General features: G+C 34.4%; 1 protein-coding gene across 4 annotated transcripts in view; it reads left to right on the plus strand.

Moving 5' to 3' along the window:
• Positions 1 to 22084, plus strand: part of RNGTT (RNA guanylyltransferase and 5'-phosphatase) — a 369143-nt gene that overhangs the window by 238460 nt on the left and 108599 nt on the right. The gene's annotated exons all lie outside the window — the stretch shown is intronic.

Below are 22084 nucleotides of genomic sequence, written 5' to 3' on the forward strand. Positions count from 1 at the left end.
ATTTTGGTAATTTTCTATCAAATAGGCTTTTACTTATTATGGAACAATTCACAAACACTTCTACAAGGCATGAATCACTTCAGAGCTTTTTATGTTCTTCTTCCTTATGAGGAAGGAACATCTTCACCTTTTTAAAGGCTGCAGTATAGTGGAAAAAACTATCAAGTGAGTAAGAACAATCTGGGATAACTGAATTTGAGATATAATGAGGAAAAATAGATTTGAAATCCATTTAAAAATAGTCTTTAAATATTCTAAATCACGTAAATAATCATGCGTCTGACGTATGGCATACTGGAACTTAACAAAATACAAATGCTTGTATGACAGGTGGTGATGTCTAAGGCTGTTACTTAAACTTGTAAGGATAAATAAAAGTTGCTTTTTGAAGCCTGTGATTGGAAAATATCAGGGTTTAGGATTAATCTGTGAAAGGTGGAACTTTGTGATTGACCTGTCAAAGTTTAAATATTGTCATACTCCTATGGTATAATTTCAAAAAGAAAAAACTTTTATCTTTTTAACCAGGCACATTTTGTTGCCTTTTGTTTTTATCCTGTTTTCACTGAATTTTAATTAGAAAATATAGCTTGTAAAATCTTGACTTAAATTTTTTTATTTTGTTAACTGTGTCTTTAGTATGTGTTGACTTTTCTAGATCTTCCTTGGACATACTGACAACAATATTACACTATTTGAGGAATGTAACATTTTCTTTGTATTTATTAAATTGTATGTTTTTAAAAACTGAATTAGTGAATTCCTATACTCATTTTACTAGTTCTGTATAAGAGATGTTTTGAAGCCTTATATTATAACCACGTTCTCTTTGCATACCTTTTATATTTAGATCCTATGCTGTTTGATATGTGCAGATTTTAAAGTTAATATTTCTGCCTCTCAAATCATGCCTTCTGCCATTATATCATGTACCTCTTTATTATTTTTACTGCTTTTAACTCTAAATTCCTTCTAGTTTGATACTAATATTGCTTCTTATGCTTTCTTTTTCCTTGAATTTGTTGGGTGTTTTTTTGCCCATTTATTTTTTTGTTTCACTGTGGTAGTTCATGACTACAACTATCATGCTAAGATCCTCTGACTTTGGGACATAGGAAATACATGATCACACATATGCAGGGACCAGTCATTGTTACACATTGATAGTGCAACTGTGCATATTAGATGACTAGTGCTTTTTATGAAATCAGTGGATAATGCACCGATGTGATACGGTAGATGTCAGGTGTTGAACTAACATCTAGTTCATCTAGATGGCTAATGAAAGACAATTTTTTTTTACAATCAAATTAGATAACTTTTCTAGGGTTTTCTTGGTTTCCAGGCTGAGGATACAAGAATTTTAGAATGCTAGTGAACCTCTTCTCCCCTTACTTTTCTATCTGGCATTTTCCACAACTTTCACTATGGTGAGTTTCCCTCATATCGCTAGCACTTAGCTCCAAATGAGCAAACTAGAAGAAACTTGAAAAGCCACATGCTCTGTGTTTTGCTGCCATCTTACTGAATTTTGTAGATATATTTTAAGAATGTAGTGATAACCTGTGATTTGTATATGGTCAATATAGTTATTCTTTTTAAATATCAAACCAAATTCTTAGTTGGAGAAATTCTGTTACTTTGTTTTAAGTTCATTCTTAAAAATGTATTTGGTTTTACTTACCTCGCTCTTTAGTCTCTTGTCTGTAACAAGAGATTTTAGGTAATTCAAAATTAATATGTTAAGGTATTTGATTTTATTCTTTCTACTGTAATTTAAGTTTATTACTTACTTTACCTGCTAGCATTTTTTTCCTTTTAAAAAAACTTTGATCACATTAGTATTCATTGCATTTTTCTCCTTGTTAACTTAGGAATTATATGATACTTTTTTATTGTATTAGTGGTTACCTTTCCTTTCCCTATATTCATAATTAGATACATGTTTCTCTATTATTTGAAATTAAGATACCAACTATTTCCCTTACCAAGATGGTCGCTTCACTCTCCCCTCATTACATAAGAAACATGGAATACTTTCTAATGCTTTACCTTTCTCTGTTTCTCCAGATGAAATCCTTGCAATGTTTTTATTCTCACTACCTTCCCCACCCTAAGTTTTATTGGAGTATTTACCAGAAATTTTCCCCAACTCAACCCTATGTATATTACTAAAACATCTTAATAGTTTTACTTTAAAAAGCTGGTTTTTAGAATTTGTCTTAAACCCTAGATATTCCTTTTAATTCAACAATATATTTTTTTGGCTGTTGTACTGCATATATCCAGTTTGTCATCTAGTTTAAATTTAGTAGCATTTATTTATTCCAAGATTAATCGCCTACCAATTTTCTCTTTCTCTTATTTTCTGTTTCTTGTTCAGATTCGTTTGTTTTCTGGATAATCATATCTTATTTTTCTCTCAACTATTTTTTTGAGTAAGTTCCTCAATGATAGCATAGGTTATTACTCTTAATTTGTACATCTGTCTTTTTCCTGAAAGGTTAATCATGTCTTGAGTATAGAATTTTTGAGGTACATTTGTTTTCTTTTTCGTTGTCATTTGGCTCTATTGTTGAAGATGAGAAGTCTAAGTCAGTCAGTTTGATTCTTTTTCCTTTCTTTATGGGCTCTCTTGTTCTTATTTTTCGTTATTGGCTCATTGGGGCTCAGCTCTGGTTGGAGTGCAACACAAGGGAAAATATGTATTCTTTATGCACTGCATCAGTTTTATAGAGGTTTCTAGTTCTCTGCACTAAATAACTGGGGAAAGCCTCCCTGCCTCCTTAGCTCCTAATGGTCCAAGAAGGCCAGGCATGTCACCTGGGGCTGGTGATTCCCTTGTCTCTAGGATTTTCACAGATTTCTGTGGTGTGTGCTCCTCTCACGATTTGTTAATTTTCGGTCTTCATCTTGGGGCTCTTTCATCTTGGGGCTCTTTTTAGCCCAGGCAGGAGAAAGCCACAAATCACATCCCTTGCTAGGAATCCCTCAAATTCTATCCTCAAAAGATATTTACTTGACTTAAAAGGCTGATAATTCAGAGTTGGATGTGAGGAATCAGACATGTTTAAAATTATCTTCTGTGATCCTTAATCTTTTTATTTTAAATTTTCAGGTAGTCCTGTTTTTTTTTTTTTTTTTACTTTAAAAAATATATTTATGTATTGTTGTGTTTTATTCCTTGTTTTATAAATTAGGATCACAAAAGTATTCCAGCATAACCCTCTTCTCTCCTCCCCCCACCCAGAAGTTACTTCAAACTGCTGTAACAATATACCATAGATTGGGCTGGTTATTTCTCACAGTCCAGAGGCTGGAAGTCTGAGATCAGGCTGCCAGCATAGTTTGGTTCTGGTAAAGGGTTCTCTTCCAGATTGCAGATTCATTGTATCTTCACATGGCAGTAAAAGAGGGAACTAGCTCTCTGGCCTCTTTTTTTTATTTTTTATTTTTTTTAATTTGTTTCAATTTAAAAAAAATCTTTTTTTTTTTTTTTTTTTAAAGTAGGCTCCATGCTAGGCATGGGCTCAAAGTCAAAACTCCAAGATATAAGATGTGACCTGAGATCAAGAGTCAGACACCTAACCAACCAAGCCACCCAGGGGCCCCTGACCTCTTCTTATGACAGTACTAAACCTATTCATGAGGGCTCCATCCTCGTGACCTCCCAAAGACCCTGCTTCAAAATATCGTCACACTGGGGATTACATTTCAGCATAAGAAATCTGAAGAATATGAACAGTCCATAATATATATATTGTTATGGTCAATATTGTGTATTCTATTTTTACTCCTATTTGTAATGACCCTTAAGTTTGTCAAAGGCCTTTTAAACTCTAAATATTTCACTCTAGAGGGAAACTGTCTCTTGAGACTCCTCTGTGTAAGACAAAAAGCGTGATAGGCTATTTAGCTAGTCCCTTGCTTCTCTTGCTCTTTGTCAGTACAGTCTCGTCTTTTACATATAAATTATGTGCATTGTGTTTTTATTTTTTCTTTATATAGCTTCAAAAAGGTTGTTGGGATTTATATTTTAATTTTGACAATTTTTTAAAGTCATTCCTATTTCACCTGGCTCTGGTGCTCATGAGCAGTCATTTCATACCTTGACTCTATCCTTTTTTCAGAACCCTTTCTAAATTCAAGTATATTTGCATATAATATTTTTAAGAAGTATGCTTATTTAGTATTTTCTCATAACCATAAATCTTTCTATTGTGGTTTAATTTGCAGAAAATAAACGATCACCTTAATGTTGGAAAATAAAAGGTTACATTATAACAACTCTCATTGATTTGTATATTTATTAAAATCCTAAAAGTTAATTTGGAATATTAATTTTGTTTTTTCTTTGTATTTCTAAGAAACTTTTTTCTCAGACCATATACAGAAATTTTTATTTTTTTAAAAAAATCTTTATAATATCTCTAGGCCATCAGAAATTTTTAGATTGTTCTTGAAAAGTAGAGAATTTACATTTGCTCCTAAAAAGACTTCTCTGTTTGTTCTTTTCCATGGCATTTTATTAGTCTACTGCAGAAACAATTGTGTTTATAATAAAAATATCACTAACTGGCTCATATTTGATTTAATTATGGATGGAGTTTTAAAAATTAGCAATTGCTTATAGTTTTTGTCTTAGGATTTAGCCTGAGGTATTTATGAAGTTACCAGATATTTATTGCTAAATACCCCAAATTCAAATTCTTGTTTGTATCTTAAAGGAGGAAAGATTTGAGCTTTTTAGCTGCTGCATTTCTCATTTAAAATCAATAATGGAATAAATGAAATAGCTCTGATTATTAAAGTAATTGCAAAATAAATAGTAATAGAATTATATTCTCTTAACTTTCACAGTCTGTTTTGAGCCAAGCTATTTAATTTGGTTTAAAGAGTTAATTATTACAAAAGGATATTTAATATCCTCTAGCATATGACAGCATCAAAATATAAATATGGTAATTTATTGTAAAAAGAAGAAAGCTAGGGCACATCATTGTTAATGCAGTCCTTTTATCTCTGGAAAATGGAACTCATATTAAGCTTTGAATCTCAGGGGACAGAATATGGGGGCAGGGTATGGAAGGAGCTCATTTTGTTCTTTGTGTACATCAGGAAACTATCTTAGCAAACTGGACTTCCAAGTATTGAATAATGGCACAATAAGAACAATTATGATCCAAGATTTTTGCAAATCTACATGTAATGGTTATGCTCATGGTTATTTTTAAATATCTTAATTTTATTGTATTGGCACCTGTTATTAATGACTTTTGTTTAAAAAAATTATACTTAATCATAGAAAGTGCATTTCACTGCGTAATAGCAGTTGAAGCTTTAGATTTTCTAAATGCCTATATATACATACTATACCAGCATTGTCCAATGTGTAACACTACAGATGTAATCATAGTATTTATACTAAATTATTATATTCTTTTAAGTGGAAACCTCTATCAACTGGAGGTTTTGTGTATCGATAGCTTAAAGATGCTTTATGTTCATATTGATAAACAGAAGCCATTGCAGATTTCAGGCACATTTTCAGTAATCAAAGGAAGTCTAGCTTTTGCAGCCTTTTAAAAAAGTACATTTTATTTTCATTTAATTCTTTGGAAATTGACCAAAGAAGCTAACAAGTTAACATGTTATATCAAAGATATTTTTACTGACCATTTTACAGTTACATAAATTCCTTAAGTATCATCAAATTTATCTCTTTTGGGTAATGTTCTAACTTATATAAGTAGAGTTGCCATATGTATTATATAGATTTAAAATTTGCTTGGGCATTTAAATATAGGTTTATTGTAGAAAGTATAGACCATATTACATGGTCTCAAGGGAGTTTAGAATAAATTAGCTATAAATTGCATGAATTCATTACTAAGAAACAAAGACCTTTATTCTACTTTTTTCAGAATCTAATTTATGAAAAGAAAAAAGTCACAATCCTACTGTGCTCCATTTACTTTTAGACTTTCATCATAGTAAGTAGCAGTGCTAGTTATAACTGATTAATCACTATTCATTAAGCATTATTGAAAACCATGTGCAAACCATGTTGTTAGGTGCTGGGAATAAAAAGGATGGATAAGCCCTACTCTGAAGATGTGAGTAGCTTGACTGGAGGGATAGATATAGATAAACATCAGTGTGACAAATGTGGTACTGTCAGTGTGAATAAAATACTACTGGGGCCCAGGCAATTTTATTTTACGTATAAAAACATCATTAGTAATAGCAGAAAGAAGGCCCCAAAGAACATGGTTTCTTTAAGTAGAACTTTGTAAATACATAGGCATGGCATAAAGTGTAGTCTGAAAAAAATCATGAAATCACATGGACTGTTGATTGAATAACTTGAGTTTATGGAAGTGCAGATTTGAATAAAGTAGTCCAGGATCAGATTGCAATAGACAAAGAAAGCCAGAGTAAAGAATTAGGACTAACCTTGGAGAGTTAATGAAGACTATAAAAAGAATTGATATTATCTGTGTTTTAGAAAGTTATCCTGGCTAGAAGACAGAGATTGGTAACATATTTCAGCCAGTTTCACACGCCAGATAAATCATCTTTATCTTCCTTATCTGGTTATAAAGTACTGTAAGTTTTACTTCCTGGATATTGCTTAAATCTGTTGACTTTCCCCTGTGCTGTAGACATGATCTTCGTTCAAACTAGCATTCTATCACTTGTAAGAGCCCCTCACTGGTTTTACTGTAATACTCTTGTTCTCACGTAGTATATTATGTGACTTTAGTAGATATTACTAGAACTCTGCCAGCTTTTCCTCTCTTCCCTCTTATTTTGGTTACTGTTTGCCTGGTATAGTAGGTATGTTGAATATGCTGGTACCTGTGAGTGTGACCCTGTTTGAATATAAGGTCTTTGTAAATGTAATTAAGATATAAGTTAAGATAAGGTTATATTAGAGTAGGGTGGGCCCTTAATCCACCAGAGGAGACAGAATAAGAGAAGACATACAGAGATACATGAGGAGAGAAAGCCCTTTGATGATGGAGGCAAAGATTGAAGTGCTGCTGCTATAAACCAAGAAATGCCAAAGATTGTCAGCAGTCTACCAGAAGCTAGGAAGAGACAAGAAAGAATTCCCTCTTACAGGTTTCTGAGGAAGCCTGGCCCTGCCAACATCTTGATTCCAGATTTCTAGCCTCCAGAAATGTGATACAATAAATCTCTGTTGTTTTAAGCCATTAAATTTGTGTTACTTTGTTACAGAAGCCCTAGGAAATGAATACACCTGGTATGTATTGTTTATCTTTTAAGTTTAACCTTCCATTTTCTTTATATCTTTAGGCTTTTTAGTTGTACTTTGACATTCTTCATCTTTTATTTTTATTTTTATTTATTTTTTCATTCTTCATCTTTTAAATGAAGCATTTTGCTTATTTACAATTATCTGAATTAATCATATATGTGAAAATTTTTGCATTCTTGTGTCTTACCTTTTCTGTATTTATTTTCCTCTTTTTTTTCTTGCTTTTATTTTGATAGATCTTTTTCCCTGTTCAATTTGAAATGTTGCTCTTTTGATGGTTACTCTAGAAATTTTAGCATTCATATTTAACTTAGTATAAGTCTAAAGTTGGTATCTTTACCTTTCTAAGTTGTGTGCTTTGATCACCCCTTTCCAACTTATGTGTTGTTGACTTTTTTCTATGTTTTTCTATAGTAAAGCTCAGAAAACATTATGATTTCTATTATGTACAATCATATTTGGTTGCTTTTCCTATTTATAACTTCTTTTGTTATGCTTTGCTTCTTATATTTTCTACTCTGTGAAATTACTAAGCTTCTGCCAGTAGTTAAATCCTCTAACATTTCTTTTAGGCTCTTCTAGTAGCTAATTCATTTGTTTTAATGACAGTCTTTATTTTGTCCTTATTCACTGGACATTGAATTTGAAGTAAACAAATTTTTTTCTTTAGCAGATAGATGATTTTCTTCCAGTGTCTTCTGACTTTCATTTTTACTGTTGAGAAATCAGCTGTTAGTATAATTGTCTCCTTTGAAGATGACCTTTATTTTCTTTCTGTTTAAGAGACTGTCTTTAGTGTGCTGCAGATTCACTGTGATGAGTGTGGGTATGGATTTTTTTCCTAATTGGAATTTATTAGGCTTTTTAAAAAATCAGTTCTGAACATTTCCTGCCATCATTATTCAAATATTATATCTTTTTCCCCTCCTCTTAGAGCTCCAGTTGATTCATTTGTTAAGCAAATAAATATTAAGCACCCTCTGTTTGCCAGTTACTGTTTTAAGAACTGTAATACATTTTTGAAATATCAGATCCCTGCCTTATGGAATTTACATTTTAACCAAGAGAGACAGACAATAACTATAACAAATAAGTGAATTAAATGATGTGTGGAAAGGCAATTAATGTATGGAAAATTTTTTAAAGAACTAGAAAAAAAGATTGAGTATTCTAGGTTAGAGGGGAGGAAGGACAAGTTGAAGTCTTTTTTGTAAAGATTTATTTATTTGAGAGAGAGGAGCGAGTGTGATTTGGGGGGAAAGGCAGAAAAAGAAGGAGAGAGACTCTCAAGCAGCCTCCCTGCTGACCACAGAGCCCAGCATGGGGCTTGATCCTAAGACCCTGAGATCATGACCTGATCATGACCTGAGCTGAAATCAATAGTCAGTCAGATGCTGGGACACCTGGGTGGCTCAGTGGTTGAGCGTCTGCCTTTGGCTTAGGTCATGATCCCAGGGTCCTGGGATCAAGTCCCGCAGTGGTCTCCCCACAGGGAGCCTGTTTCTCCCTCTCTGTCTCTGCTTCTCTCTCTGTACCTCTCATGAATAAATAAATAAAATCTTAAAAAAAAAATAAAAAGAGTGAGATGCTTAACTGACTAAGCCAGTCAGGCAAGGACAAGTTGAGCTATTGTAAGTCTAGTTGGTGAAATAAGATCTGAGCAAAGAGTTGAAAGAGGTGAAGGAACTAGCTAAACACATATAATGGGGGAAGAGCCTACCAGACAAAAGAAAGAGAGCAAAAGGCTCCATGATCAGCATGGTGGCCAGTGTGGCAAGAATTGAATGAATGAGGGAGGGAGAAGATCTCTAATAGATCAGATCCTATATTATTTCACCTTCTGGCTGATGTAAAGACTTCAGCTTTTAGTCTGAGGGAAGTAGGCATTGCAGGATTTTAGAATGAGAAGTGACATGATTTGGCTTATATTTCATAAGAATCCCTTTGGCTGCTATGATGAGAATGGACAGGAAAGTTTCAGGCAAACCAATTGAGAGGTTATTATAAGAAACCAGACAAAAGTTCTTGTGAGTTAGGATATAGAGTAGTAACATTGATGATGGTGAGAAATGGTCAGATTTGAGTATCTTTTGGAGGTAAAGTATGGTGATTTTTTTTTTAACTTAGCTGAATTAAAATGATATTTCCCAGAATTCCTGTCCTTGTATGATAGCAGATTAGAGCTGGCTTTAAGAAATGTGTGATACTTGAATGCAAAAGTACAGTAGTAGCTACTACTTTCAGATGTGCACATTATCATTGCTTTTCTGGCTTACCTGATTGGGGTAGGACAATAATTGGCCCTACAAGCCACTGGCCACCCATCTCCTCCTTTAGCCTCTCTGAGTTCTGGGCCAGGTACATGTACTCCTCTGGGAAAGGCAAGCAGATTCTTTAGGTCACCAACATTATCAAGTGTAGATGCGGTAAAAATAGACATGGTTCTAGTTTGTTCTTGGAGATTCTCCTTTTCCCCAGTTCACATCCAGATTTTCTCCCCAATTGTGTGCCATACTGATTGATTTCAGGCCCACCATCAAACACAAAGGCCCCAGGCTTCCAGACTTCTTTGCAAGTGTCCCCTAATGGTCCCTGGTTAGCAGCTTTTCTCAGATCCTTTAATCATCTCCTTTGTGATCTTTACTCTTTTGCTTCTCCCACAGTGATGTAAGGTCTAATCCTTGTAATCACTATCTGACTCCATATCACTGAATAGTTAGCAATTAATACTTGCAGAGCCTTTGCAGTCATTCATGGACATGCACAGGGTAACAAAAAATTGGGAGTCCTCCAATGGCCATGTTCCCAACTAAGGTTGAACAAGGCAGTGCTCAGCTTTCTTATTTTAACTCTAAGATTTTAAATAAATGTCCTTTTTGTGACTCTGTTTTTTACATTTTTTTGTGCTTTTTATTGGTGATTTTGCTGTTTAAGTTACCTCCAAGAGTAATGCTAAAGTGCTGTCTAGTGTTTCTTAATGTACTCAGATTAAATCATAACTGATACATAGAGGTATGAGAGAAAGAGAGGAGTCAAGGTTGACTCTAGGATTTTTTTTTTTTTTTAATCTAGGATATTTTATTTTTTTTATTTTTTATTTTATTTTATTTTTTTTTATTTAAGATTTTTTATTTTATTTATGAGAATGCACAGAGAGGAGAGAGAGAGAGGCAGAGACGCAGGCAGAGGGAGAAGCAGGCTCCATGCACCGGGAGCCCGATGTGGGATTCGATCCCGGGTCTCCAGGATCGCGCCCTGGGCCAAAGGCAGGCGCCAAACCGCTGCGCCACCCAGGGATCCCGACTCTAGGATTTTTGCCTGAGCTCTAGAATGAAGTTGCTATCCTCCAATAATGGGAATGAATGTGGAAGAGTAGGTGTAGAAAGAAAGGTTTTAGAATTCAATTTTAAATATCTTGAGTTTGATAGTGTAGTGTAGCTATCCATCTCTATATGTTAAGTAGTTGATAAATATAGAGTTTAGAATTTTGGAGATATGGGGATCCCTGGGTGGCGCAGCGGTTTGGCGCCTGCCTTTGGCCCAGGGCGCGATCCTGGAGACCCAGGTTCGAATCCCACGTCGGGCTCCCGGTGCATGGAGCCTGCTTCTCCCTCTGCCTATGTCTCTGCCGCTCGCTCTCTCTCTCTCTCTCTCTCTCTGTGTGACTATCATAAATAAATAAGAATTAAAAAAAAAGAATTTTGGAGATATATTTGAACAGTGTCAGTGTACAGATGGAATTTAAAGCTCTGAGACTAGATTATACAGCTAAAGGAAGAAATGTGGGTAAAGAAGAGGATGAAGGATTGAGTTCTGGACCTATTGATGTTTAGAGGCTGGGGAGAAGAGGAGGAATCAGCCAAAAAGAAGGTTGGAAAAAACTTAGCAAGGAATTAGAAATGTCTATAAGTCAACCTAATGGGAGCTGAGAATTCCCGCTTGGATTCAAGTTTAGTTTGTTTTTTTAATATTCAGCTTGTCTTCTACTCTAGTAGGACATATTTTGTATTTTGTGCCATGTTTTTATATATCCTGATATCTGTCCAGGATAGTTATTTTGTTCCATACATCGGTCTGTCTTTATTGAAAAATATTTTGTACTTCGAAATTCTGATTTGGCAAGTTACCGCTTATTCTTGTCCTTCTTTCATGCTAGGAAATCATAAACATTTTGCTAGATTCCTTTTAATTTACTAAATTTAGTCTTTTTAAATGAATTATAATCACCTATCACTTTGCATACCAGTTAATCAGACTTTGGTCTATCAAAATAATTTTTTTTTCTGCCATCTTTTGCATTCTGGCTATTTTCATTGTTCTTTGTGTAGTCATCCAAATAATGTTAGAAAAGAAAGCTATCAAAGCTCATCAGTTTTGATGTTTAGCTGCTAAATATTCTAAGAATATTGTGTTCTGGAACTGGTTCCAAAACCTATACTTAATGTTCACTAGTCGTCATACCCTATTTTAACTTTGATAAGGACAAGCTGAAGTTTCAAGGGAGGCCAACTCCTAGATTTTGTGCTAGGCCACTGGCTCTGAAGAGTAGACTAATGTGGATTTTCTTAGGTACTTTTGTCCTCCTGGATACATGCAGTTTTATGCATTTCCTCTGAGAAGGAAAAGTACTCAATACTGTAATCAACTTTGTCTTTCCCTGATACATTCTTTCTTACCACTTCCCCACTCCCTAAAAATATAGGTATAGGTTGTCAGAAAGATGCAGAGTTTTTTAAATCTGAGACTGGCTACAAGAAGTTACCAGGAGAACTAAGAAAGTTCTGGATTTCCCTATTTTGATTAGAGGGACAGCTGTCTATTTCTAGTAGGTAAAAAATGGGAAATGGTGGAAATTAAGACTAACCACATAATGAAGTGTGGCATGGCTATGATAATTTACTAAGTTTTTTGCTGCAAAGAGTCAGTTAAACTATCTTGATATTGTTTTCTGTAAAGTGCCATATGTTTTTGGTTTGGAGACCTTCATTAATTAGACTCTGACCTTGCCTATGATCATGCAACAGCTTATGTTTTTTCTCTTCTGAAAAATGAAAACATTGGAAAGATTATCTCCAAAGTAACTTTCTGCTCTCAATATTTATGATTGTTGATCATAAATACAATTGATCCTTACTATTTGCAGGTTCTGCAGTTGCGAGTTTGCCTACTTGGTAAAATTTTTGTAACCTCAAAATTAATACTTGCAGAGCCTTTGCAGTCATTCATAGACATGCACAGGGTAACAAAAAATTGGGAGTCCTGCAATGGCCATGTTCCCATCTGAGGTTGAACAAGGCAGTGCTCAGCTTTCTTATTTTAACTCTAAGATTTTAAATAAATGTCCTTTTTGTGACTCTATGTTTTTTACATTTTTTGTGCTTTTTATTGGTGATTTTGCTGTTTAAGTTACCTCCAAGAGTAATGCTAAAGTGCTGTCTAGTGTTTCTTAATGCAAGAAGGCAGTGATGTGCATTTTGGAGAAAATATGTGTGTTAGATAAGTTTCATTCAGACATGAGTTGTAGTGTTATTGGCTGTGAGGTCAGTGTTAACAATATATATTAAATAATCTCTCTTTAAACAAAATATAGGAAATTAAGTTATATATTATTTGTTTGACAAAAATATTATCATCAGAGGATTGCAGGAATCTAATGCTGTATTTTCTTTAAGAGCAGTAGTTCAGTATTCACTAATTTAGTGTTCTTGGTGACTTTATAGAACCTAGCTACTGTGAATAACAAGAATAGACTGAATGTTTTTTCTTTTATCCTATCCTTATGCTCCTTGGAATAATAAGCTCTTCTTTACTCCCAGGATATACAGTTCTACACACTGACTACATTTAATAAACACCTGTTCAATGAATAAGGGGATCTTTGTGTCTTCTCATATAATAGATGACTAGTACCTTTTTGTTGGACAAATTAATATTGCATAATTTATATTTGAGTACAAAGATACTACACTTGAATATTACTAACTTTCATTTTAGGATTTCATTTTGTTATATTTGAGAAATGGGATTAGATTAGACTTCTTTAGTATTTTGGAGATGTATACAGATGCAAGTGTTATTGATGAAAGGCTTTTTTTCTCTAATGTCTCAGAATATTGTCATGATTCAATGAAACCGAAAGTATAATTTTGAAGAGACCTTGGATTTGGAATTCTTATGCTTATAAAAAGTCCTGGAAGTATTTTTGAAAAATTGCATTAGACATGTTCTGGCAAAATTTCCTGTAATTATGTCTGCCAAAATTTCACTGGCTAATTTGTACTTGTATAAGTTGCTCTTCAGAAGTTTTTCCAAGTATGTCATTTTTTTTTAAAGTTTGTTTTTCATGTATATCCTATGTCGGACATAACAATATTTTCATACATTATTTATTTCTGCTCATAGGAAGCCCTGAAAATGAAATTTTACAAACCTCACTGTCCATTTCAGCATAGGCATAGATATTAACCCTATTAGCAACTAACCATGCTTCAATCAGTAAGTCAGTGGCTTGTCATCCTAAAAGTAGAACTCTCATAATTCTTTATAAACAATAGCATTCTATAGTTTTTGTTTATAGTTTAGTCGCCTTTTATTTAACTTACACATTTTAGTATGGAAATTACCTGGGCAGCATGAGTTAGCTTTCAATTAATAAGATTTCCTGTATTAGTATTTCTTATGCACCAATATGGACTTTTACTCTACTTGTTGAATAAGCTCATATTAGTATTATTTTATATTTTATTATATAAGGAGAATTGAACTGGAGAGTGACTGAGTAGGTCCATTAGTTTACTCAATGATTGTTTAAGGTTTGACCTAGTATTCTCTAGGTCTTTGCTTTAATAACTTGTTTTTTCGGGTGTGTGTGTGTGGATTTTTTAGTAGGTCTTTAAGTATTTTTTTAAAAATGTGAGAGCCAGAGGATCTCTCTCTTTTTTTAAAGATTTTACTTATTTTAGAGAGAGAGAGGGAACATGTGCACGAGTGAGGGTAGGGGCACAGGGGAAGAGCAGAGGGAGAAGGACAAGCAGACTCCATGCTAAGCATGGAGCTTGATGTGAGACTTCATCTCACGACCCTGAGATCATGACCTGAGCTGAAATCAAGAGTTAGACACTTAACCAAGTGAGCCATCTAGGGACCCCTCTGTTAGTATTTTTTTTTAATTTAGGTGTCATCAAGGACCTCCTGACTTTTGAATTTTAGATGAATTGATTTGATTCTCTTTTCTTGCTGCCCTTTTCCTCATCTCCTACTCAATTACATGCCCTGTTGAAGTTCAAAGTCCCAGATACCAGCAGATCCTAGGAACAGTTAACCTTCTCAGGGTGATCTGTTTCTGGGCTTTTGCTTTCTAGCCTGATGTCTTTACTGTGTTTTGACCCGGAGGAGAAAGTCAACTCTTTCCTCACATAAGGTACTAGCAGTGGTAAGTTGTGATACTTTATTCAATTTCAGAACTTCTCTGTGACCCTCTTTTCCATTTACAGTGTTTCAACAATTTTAAGGTGCACATTTTCCCCTCCACCACCATTTTAACATCTTTGAAATCAGGTTGGTCTTGTAATCAGTGGTGCCTGTCTTAAGTTGGTTTCCCTAGGAAATAGATTCTGAAGCAGAAATTTGCATTCATGTTTATTGCATGCATCACTTAGAATGACAGAAGCAGGGCTGGTTTAAGAAAAGTTGCATTGTTGTGCACTTGTAGTAGAAACCTCAGTTTGTATGTGGGAAGCTCTGGAACTGGGATTATCTCTCAGTTTCCCTAATTGAGATACAGGCACTGGCCCTTTGTACTTCCACATCATTAGATGCCAGTAACAATAGGAAAAAGTCCTAACCTTGGGTGAAGGAGCTTCTTTGAGCTGTAGGCAATCTCTAGAGAATGACTCAGCTGTGAGCTGTCAACATCCAGTACTCTTGATACCTGGGAAAATGAATACCGCATTTTTGGAGAGGAGAGATCTGGTAGCCAACCACAGCATGTGCTACTTTTGTCATGTGGTAGCTTTTTATTTCTTAGTGGTAGATAAATTAATTGTGGCTCTTACAATCAGTAGCCTCTTAGATTCAATAAAACATGGTACTTTCAAGAAGGATTTAATGGTTTTATTGATAAAATCTGTTCAAGAAGACAGAGTGGTAGATCTGTCTGATATATCTTTCTTTTTTTTTTTTTAAGATTTTTATTTATTTATTCATGGGAAACAGAGAGACAGAGACACAGAGACACAGGCGGGGGTTGGGGGGTGGGAAGCGGGCTCCATGCAGAGAGCCTGACGCGGGACTCAGTCCTGGGACCCCAGGATCACACTCTGGGCCAAAGGCAGGCGCCAAACCACCAAGCCACCCAGGGATCCTCCTAATATATCTTTCATAGCCATGAAAAATTATATACTTCCATTCAGTCATTCAACTAAAAAGGGCCTTTTTTTTTTTTTTTTTTTTTTGTAATTATCACATATTAGATGCTATTTTAGGAGCAAAGCTATATAGTACTGAATGGTAAAGAGGAAGTCCCTACCATCATAAATCTTACATGGCAGTGAAAGAAGACAAAATCAACAAATATATATGTATATGTCAGGTAGTATGACACTTCCATGGCTATGGTATAATTTGATATCTACCTTGAGGTTGGTAATTATCATATTATGACTCTGACCAAGAGTTTGTAAGGACATGCTAGCTTTCTTGATTGATTTTTTTTAAAGTGGTGTATCTTGATTAATCTATTGTATCACTATAACCTCAGTTATGGATATCAATAAGCATTTTTATGATTAAATTGTGAAAACCTTTGGGGTTTGTATAATATGGTTCATAAATTTGGTTTTTATAATGTTATTAGATTTTGTAATTCTGCTAATTCTGTCATGAGGAACATAATTACTTGAAAAAACATTGTGTGTTTAATTATACATGGGTATTGCTTAGTATCGTTCACAGACAATTAGAAATACAGAATCTTTCCTGGAGTGTTAGACTGTTGGAAAGATACCCTATAAGTAAGTGGTATTTTAAAATTTCAGTCAAACCCATTGCCTTACTCACTAGTTCTATGTTCATGAGACAACTTGTATTCGTCCTGAGATGCAAAGTTTATGAAATTAAATAACATAAGTATTACATATTAGATTATATCAGTAGTACAATCTGTCTAATATCAGGTCTCTGGGAGATTATATTTTCCATGTGATATAAACTTAAAAAATGTAGGCATACTCCAAATATCCTGCTCTTCCTAAATAAATTTCATATATCTTAAGTACTAACTTTAGTCTTTTAACCTTTTTATAGTTTTATCCATTAGCAGTTCTTGGATTAAACATTCCAATAGACATCCAAATATATAATTCACCTATAGTATAAATATGAAGGTAAATAGAATAGGTAGCTTAGCAAATAGAATTACTAAAAACTCCATGGATAGTGAACTGTTTGTTTTCTCTACAGTTGTCATTAATAATATTTAAATGCACCTGGGTGGCTCAGTGGTTGAGCATCTACCTTTGGCTCAGATTGTGATCCCAGGGTCCTGGGATTGAGTCCCATATCAGGCTCCCTGTGGGAAGCCTGTTTCTCTCTCTGCCTATGTCTCTGCCTCTCTCTGTCTCTTGTGAATGAATGAATGAATGAATGAATAAATAAATAAATAAATAATATATCCTTTATCTTCCTGTCTTTCATTCAGTCATTCATTCATTCAGTAGAATAGTAAATATAAAGAGCATATTGCCTTGTACAGAGTTTATACTCAATAAATGTTAGTATTTTATTTCCTATCCTGTTTTTTTCATTCAGTGGGTATTTGTTAAATATTTAATATGCCCAGACACTGTTTTACATCTCATTTATTTGTTTATTTGTTTGTTTGAGTAAGCGAGAGAAAGAGTGGGAGGGAGAGAGAGAGACGGACGGAGGGGCAGGGGAGAGGGAGAGACAGTCCTAAGCACACTTCTCGCTGAACACGAAGCCAAACATGGGCTCAGTCTCATGACCCTGAGATCACGACCTGAGCTGAAACCAAGAGTTGAACACTTAACTGTGCCACCCAGGTGCCCCCACTGTTTTGTATTTTAGGACAACAAAATGGAAAAGAGAATATCTGCCTTCAGGGAAAATATCATTTAGTTGAGAGACACGTAGACAAGTAACTGTAGTAGTTACATGAGAAATATATATTTTTTAAAGATTTTATTTATTTATTCATGATAGTCACACAAAGAGAGAGAGAGGCAGAGACACAGGCAGAGGGAGAAGCAGGCTCCATGCAGGGAGCCTGACGTGGGATTCGATCCTGGGTCTCCAGGATCACGCCCTGGGCCAAAGGCAGGCGCCATACCGCTGCGCCACCCAGGGATCCCACATGAGAAATATTTTTGAGAGTAGGAGTTGTCCAGTATGGGAGTTGGATATAGGTGACATTTGAAATGCATCTTAAAAGAATTTACTAGGTGAGAAAGACTGAGGAGGACTTTCCTAGGAGAGGAAACTGTGTGTCCAAAGCATAAAGGCATGAAATAATATATTTTTTAAACATTGCCTATTGTCTTAAGTGATCATTTTCTTGCAGGCTTTAAGGGTTAGAAATAATAAATGTAAATTTCTAGTGTAGTGCCTGACACATACTGGTCACTTGGTAAGTGTTGCTTATATTGTTCTGAAGTTTTAAATCTGTAATTTCAAAGTCAAGGTTTATTTTTCCAAAATAATGGGTATATAATATACTATTGAATTTGAATTTATTTTAATAGTATTTCAATACTACTTATTTCAATCATAACAAAGACACCAGTATCATTAAAATATTTATTTATTGCCTAATTGCTCTGGCTAGGAATTCCAATATTATTATTATATGAAGTGGCAAGAATGGACAACTCTGTCTTGTTCCTGAGATAGAGGAAATGACTTCAGCTTTTCCCTGTTAAGTGTGCTATTAGCTGTGGGCTTGTCATATACAGCCTTTATTATGTGGAGGTATGTTCTCTTGATGCCTGTTTTGTTGAGAGTTTTTATCATAAATGGATGTTGAATTTTGTCAGATGCTTTTTCAGCATCTATTGAGATGATGGTTTGATTTTTATTCTTTATTTTGTTAATGTGGTGTATCACATTGACTGAGTTGTGAATGTTGAATCATCCTTGTATGCCTGGAATAAATCCCATTTTATCGTGGTGAATGACCTTTTAATGTTTTGTTGAATTAGTTTTGCTAATATTTGTTAAGGATTTTTGTGTCTGTGTTTATCAGGGATATTGGCTTGGTAATTCTCTTTTCTTGTGGTGTTCTTGTTTGGTTTTGATATCAGGATAATACTGGTCTCATAAAATAAGATTGGAACAGTTCTCTTCTGTTTATCAGAAGAGTTTGAAAATTGGTATTAATCCTTTTTTGAATGTTTGGTAGAAATCACTAGTAATACCTGGACTTTTGTTTATTGGGAGGTTTTGATTATCAATTCAGTTTTCTTGCTAATAATCAGTTTTTTCAGATTTTCTGTTTCATTATGGTGTAGTCAGTTGTATATTTCTAGGAATTTATCCATTCTTCTGGGTTATTCAATTTGTTGGTGTATAATTGATCACAGTAGTCTCTTATGATTCTTTGTATTCTGTGGTATCAATGTAACGTGTCTTTCATGCCTGATTTTATTTGAGTCTTTTTCTTGGTGAGTCTAACTAGAGGCTTGTCAATTTTGTTGGTTTCATTGGTCTTTCCAGTTTCTATTTCACTTGTTTCTATCTAGTCTTTCCTTTCTTCTCCTAACTTTGAGTTTTGTTCATTTTTCTTTTTCTATTTCTTTGAGCTGTAAAGTTAGGTTGTTTACGATTTTCTTGTTTCTTGAGGTAGACATTTGTTACTTTGAACTTCTCTCTTAGAACTGTTTTTGTGGCTTCTTACAAATTTTGGTATTTAATATTTTGTTAATTGTTTTTTGGCTGTTTTTTTTAGTTCTCTATTTTTTCTTCACTTTCTTACTCTCTTCCTTTGTTTTTGATAACTTTGTTTAATGGCACACTTATATTCCTTTCTGTTTATCTTTGTGTATTTACTATAGGTTTTTGCTTTGTGGTTATGTATATGCAAATCATGTATAAACGGCTAATATCCAAAATATATAAAGAACTCATACCACTTAATAACAGAATAAATCGGTTTAAAAATGGACAGATCTTGGGGTACCTGGGTGCCTCAGTTGGGTAAGCATTTACCTTCTTGGCTCAGCTCATGATCCCAGAGCCCTGCATTGGGCTCCATGCTTAGTGTGGAGTCGGCTTCCCCTCTCTCTGTTCATGTTTTCCTTCTGTGTCTCTCTCAAATAAATAAAATCTTTCTTTAAAAATGGGCGGATCTGGATAGATATTTTCTAGAGGAGATCTATATAAATGGCCAACGGGTACATGAAAAGGTGTTCAGCATCATTCATCATCATGTAAATGCAAACCAAACCACAATGAGATATCATGTCACTCCTGTTAAAATGGCTATTCTCAGAAAGACAAGAAATAACAAGGATTGGTGAGGATGTAAAGAAAAGGGAACCCTTGTGTACTGTTGGTAGGAATGGTGTAGTTGCTACCATGGAAAACAGTTTGGAATTTCCTTAAAAAATTAAAAATTGAAGTACTCTATGATCCAGCAATTTCACTTACAGATATTTATCCCAAAGGCAGTGAAAATACTAGCTTAAAAAAGATATCTGTACCCCATGTTCATTGCAGTATTATTTATAGTAGCCAACATATGGAAACAACCTAAGTGCCCATCAGTGAGTAAAGAAAATGGAATATATATTTATATGTATTGGAGTATTATTCGGCCTAAACAAGGATGAAATCTTGCCATTTGCAACAATGTTGATGGATTTTGAAGGCATTATGCTAAGTCAAATAAGTCCATCACAGAAGAAAAAATGCTGTATGATCTCTCTCATATGTGAAATCGTAAAATGAATTCCTGTGTACCGAGAAGAGATTGATGGTTGCCAGAGGCAAGGTGTAGGAGAAATGGGTAAAGGAGATAAAAATGTAAAAAAAAAAAAGCCCCCAAACCCCCAAAACACCCCACAATACTAAAAATTTATTTGAAACTATCATTCTGTAGCACATCTTAATGGATATGAAATAACATTATTATTTGAATGAAATAACATTAAAGAGGAAAAATGGAATATAAAGTAGTATTTTAAGACAAAGTAATAGATTGATTGCAGTTAAGAATTTTTATAGGTACATTACTAAAGAGAGATTATTTGAATAAAAATATAAGGAAATTTTGTGGACCATTATAAAGTACTACATAGAAAAAGAAGAATAGGATAAAAGAGATCAGGAATATTTTATGGCAAAGGTGCAACATTGAGAATATGACTTTTGAGCCAAGATGTGAAAGACAAGGGAATTTAGCCATGTAGATAATGAGGGCCAGGGGAGAATATTTTGTATAGGATAGACAGCCAGTTCAGAGCGCCTAAGGCAGAAGTGATATGCTTGGTGCACTTCAGAAACTGACTGGAATACAGTAAGCAAAAGGAGAGCAGAGGCATCATGGAACAGTTATTTGGGCCATTTTAAGGACTTTGGCTTTTATTCTGAGTGAAATGAGGAGGTGTTGTATGGTTTTGAGAAGTGGCACAATTGGACGTTTTTTTTTGTTTGTTTTTTTGTTTTTGTTTTTGTTTTTGTTTTTGTTTTTTAAGGATCACTCCAGCTTCTGTGTTAAGAACAGACTAAGGGCAGGGACACCTGGGTGGCTCAGCGGTTGAGCATCTGCCTTTGGCTTCAGGGCATGATTTTAGGGTCTAAGATTGAGTCCCACATCAGGCTCCCTAGGGGGAGCCTGCTTCTCCCTCTGCCTATGTCTTTGCTTCTCTCTCTCTCTCTGCGTCTCTCATGAATAAGTAAATAAAATTAAAAAAATAAACAACAGACTAGGGACAGGAATGAACGTGGAAGCAAGGAGACCAGTTAGAAGGCTAACTGCAGTAATCTACAATAAAGAAAGCAACCCAGAAATTAAATTTTATCACTTCTCCATCTTTCAGTGGCCCTTTACTGACCTCATTATAAAATCCAGATTTCTCAGTATGGTGAAGAGTGGAAGCTTCTTGATCTGGTCCCTTCCACTTACTCATATCTTATATCTTATTACTATTATATTTGTTCCTTTACTCAAAAGGATTTTGAGTCTTTGTGCTATTTCCTTTCCTGGAAATATTTTACACCACATCTACTACAGTTCCTATGCTTTAAGATACAGCTCAAGAATCTCCTGCAGAAAACAATCCTTAACCCTTTTTTCCCTATCTGGGGTAGGCCCTTCTGTGTGTATAGTATTTATCTCACTGTGTTGTAAATTACCTCTTTGCTTATTGACCCAGACTTTATTGAATCAGACCTATACAGAAAAAATACGATTTTAAAAACAACTCCAGTACACACTGAAATAAAAAGAAAAAATACTTATTACATGAAGAATCTAATATCACATTTAAAAATAATATTATATCATGGCCCAAGTGGGGTATATTCTAGAAATACAAAGGGGATGTCAGTAAAATTCACTAATTTCACTAAATTCACAAATTCATTAGAGGTAAAGAAAAAAGTTATATAATTATCTCTATAATTGATAGTACTTGTTTTGCAGTCATTGAAAAACCACCTAGTAAAACAGAAATTAATGAATGCTTCCTTAGCGTGATTATCTATCTATCTTCCCCCAAACCACTAACTTCTCCAGAAGAAGTCAGATTCATTAGAAGTCTTTATTTTTATAATTAATTAATT

This window comes from Canis aureus, chromosome 7 (assembly GCF_053574225.1).
Source record: "Canis aureus isolate CA01 chromosome 7, VMU_Caureus_v.1.0, whole genome shotgun sequence".
NCBI lineage: Eukaryota > Metazoa > Chordata > Mammalia > Carnivora > Canidae > Canis > Canis aureus.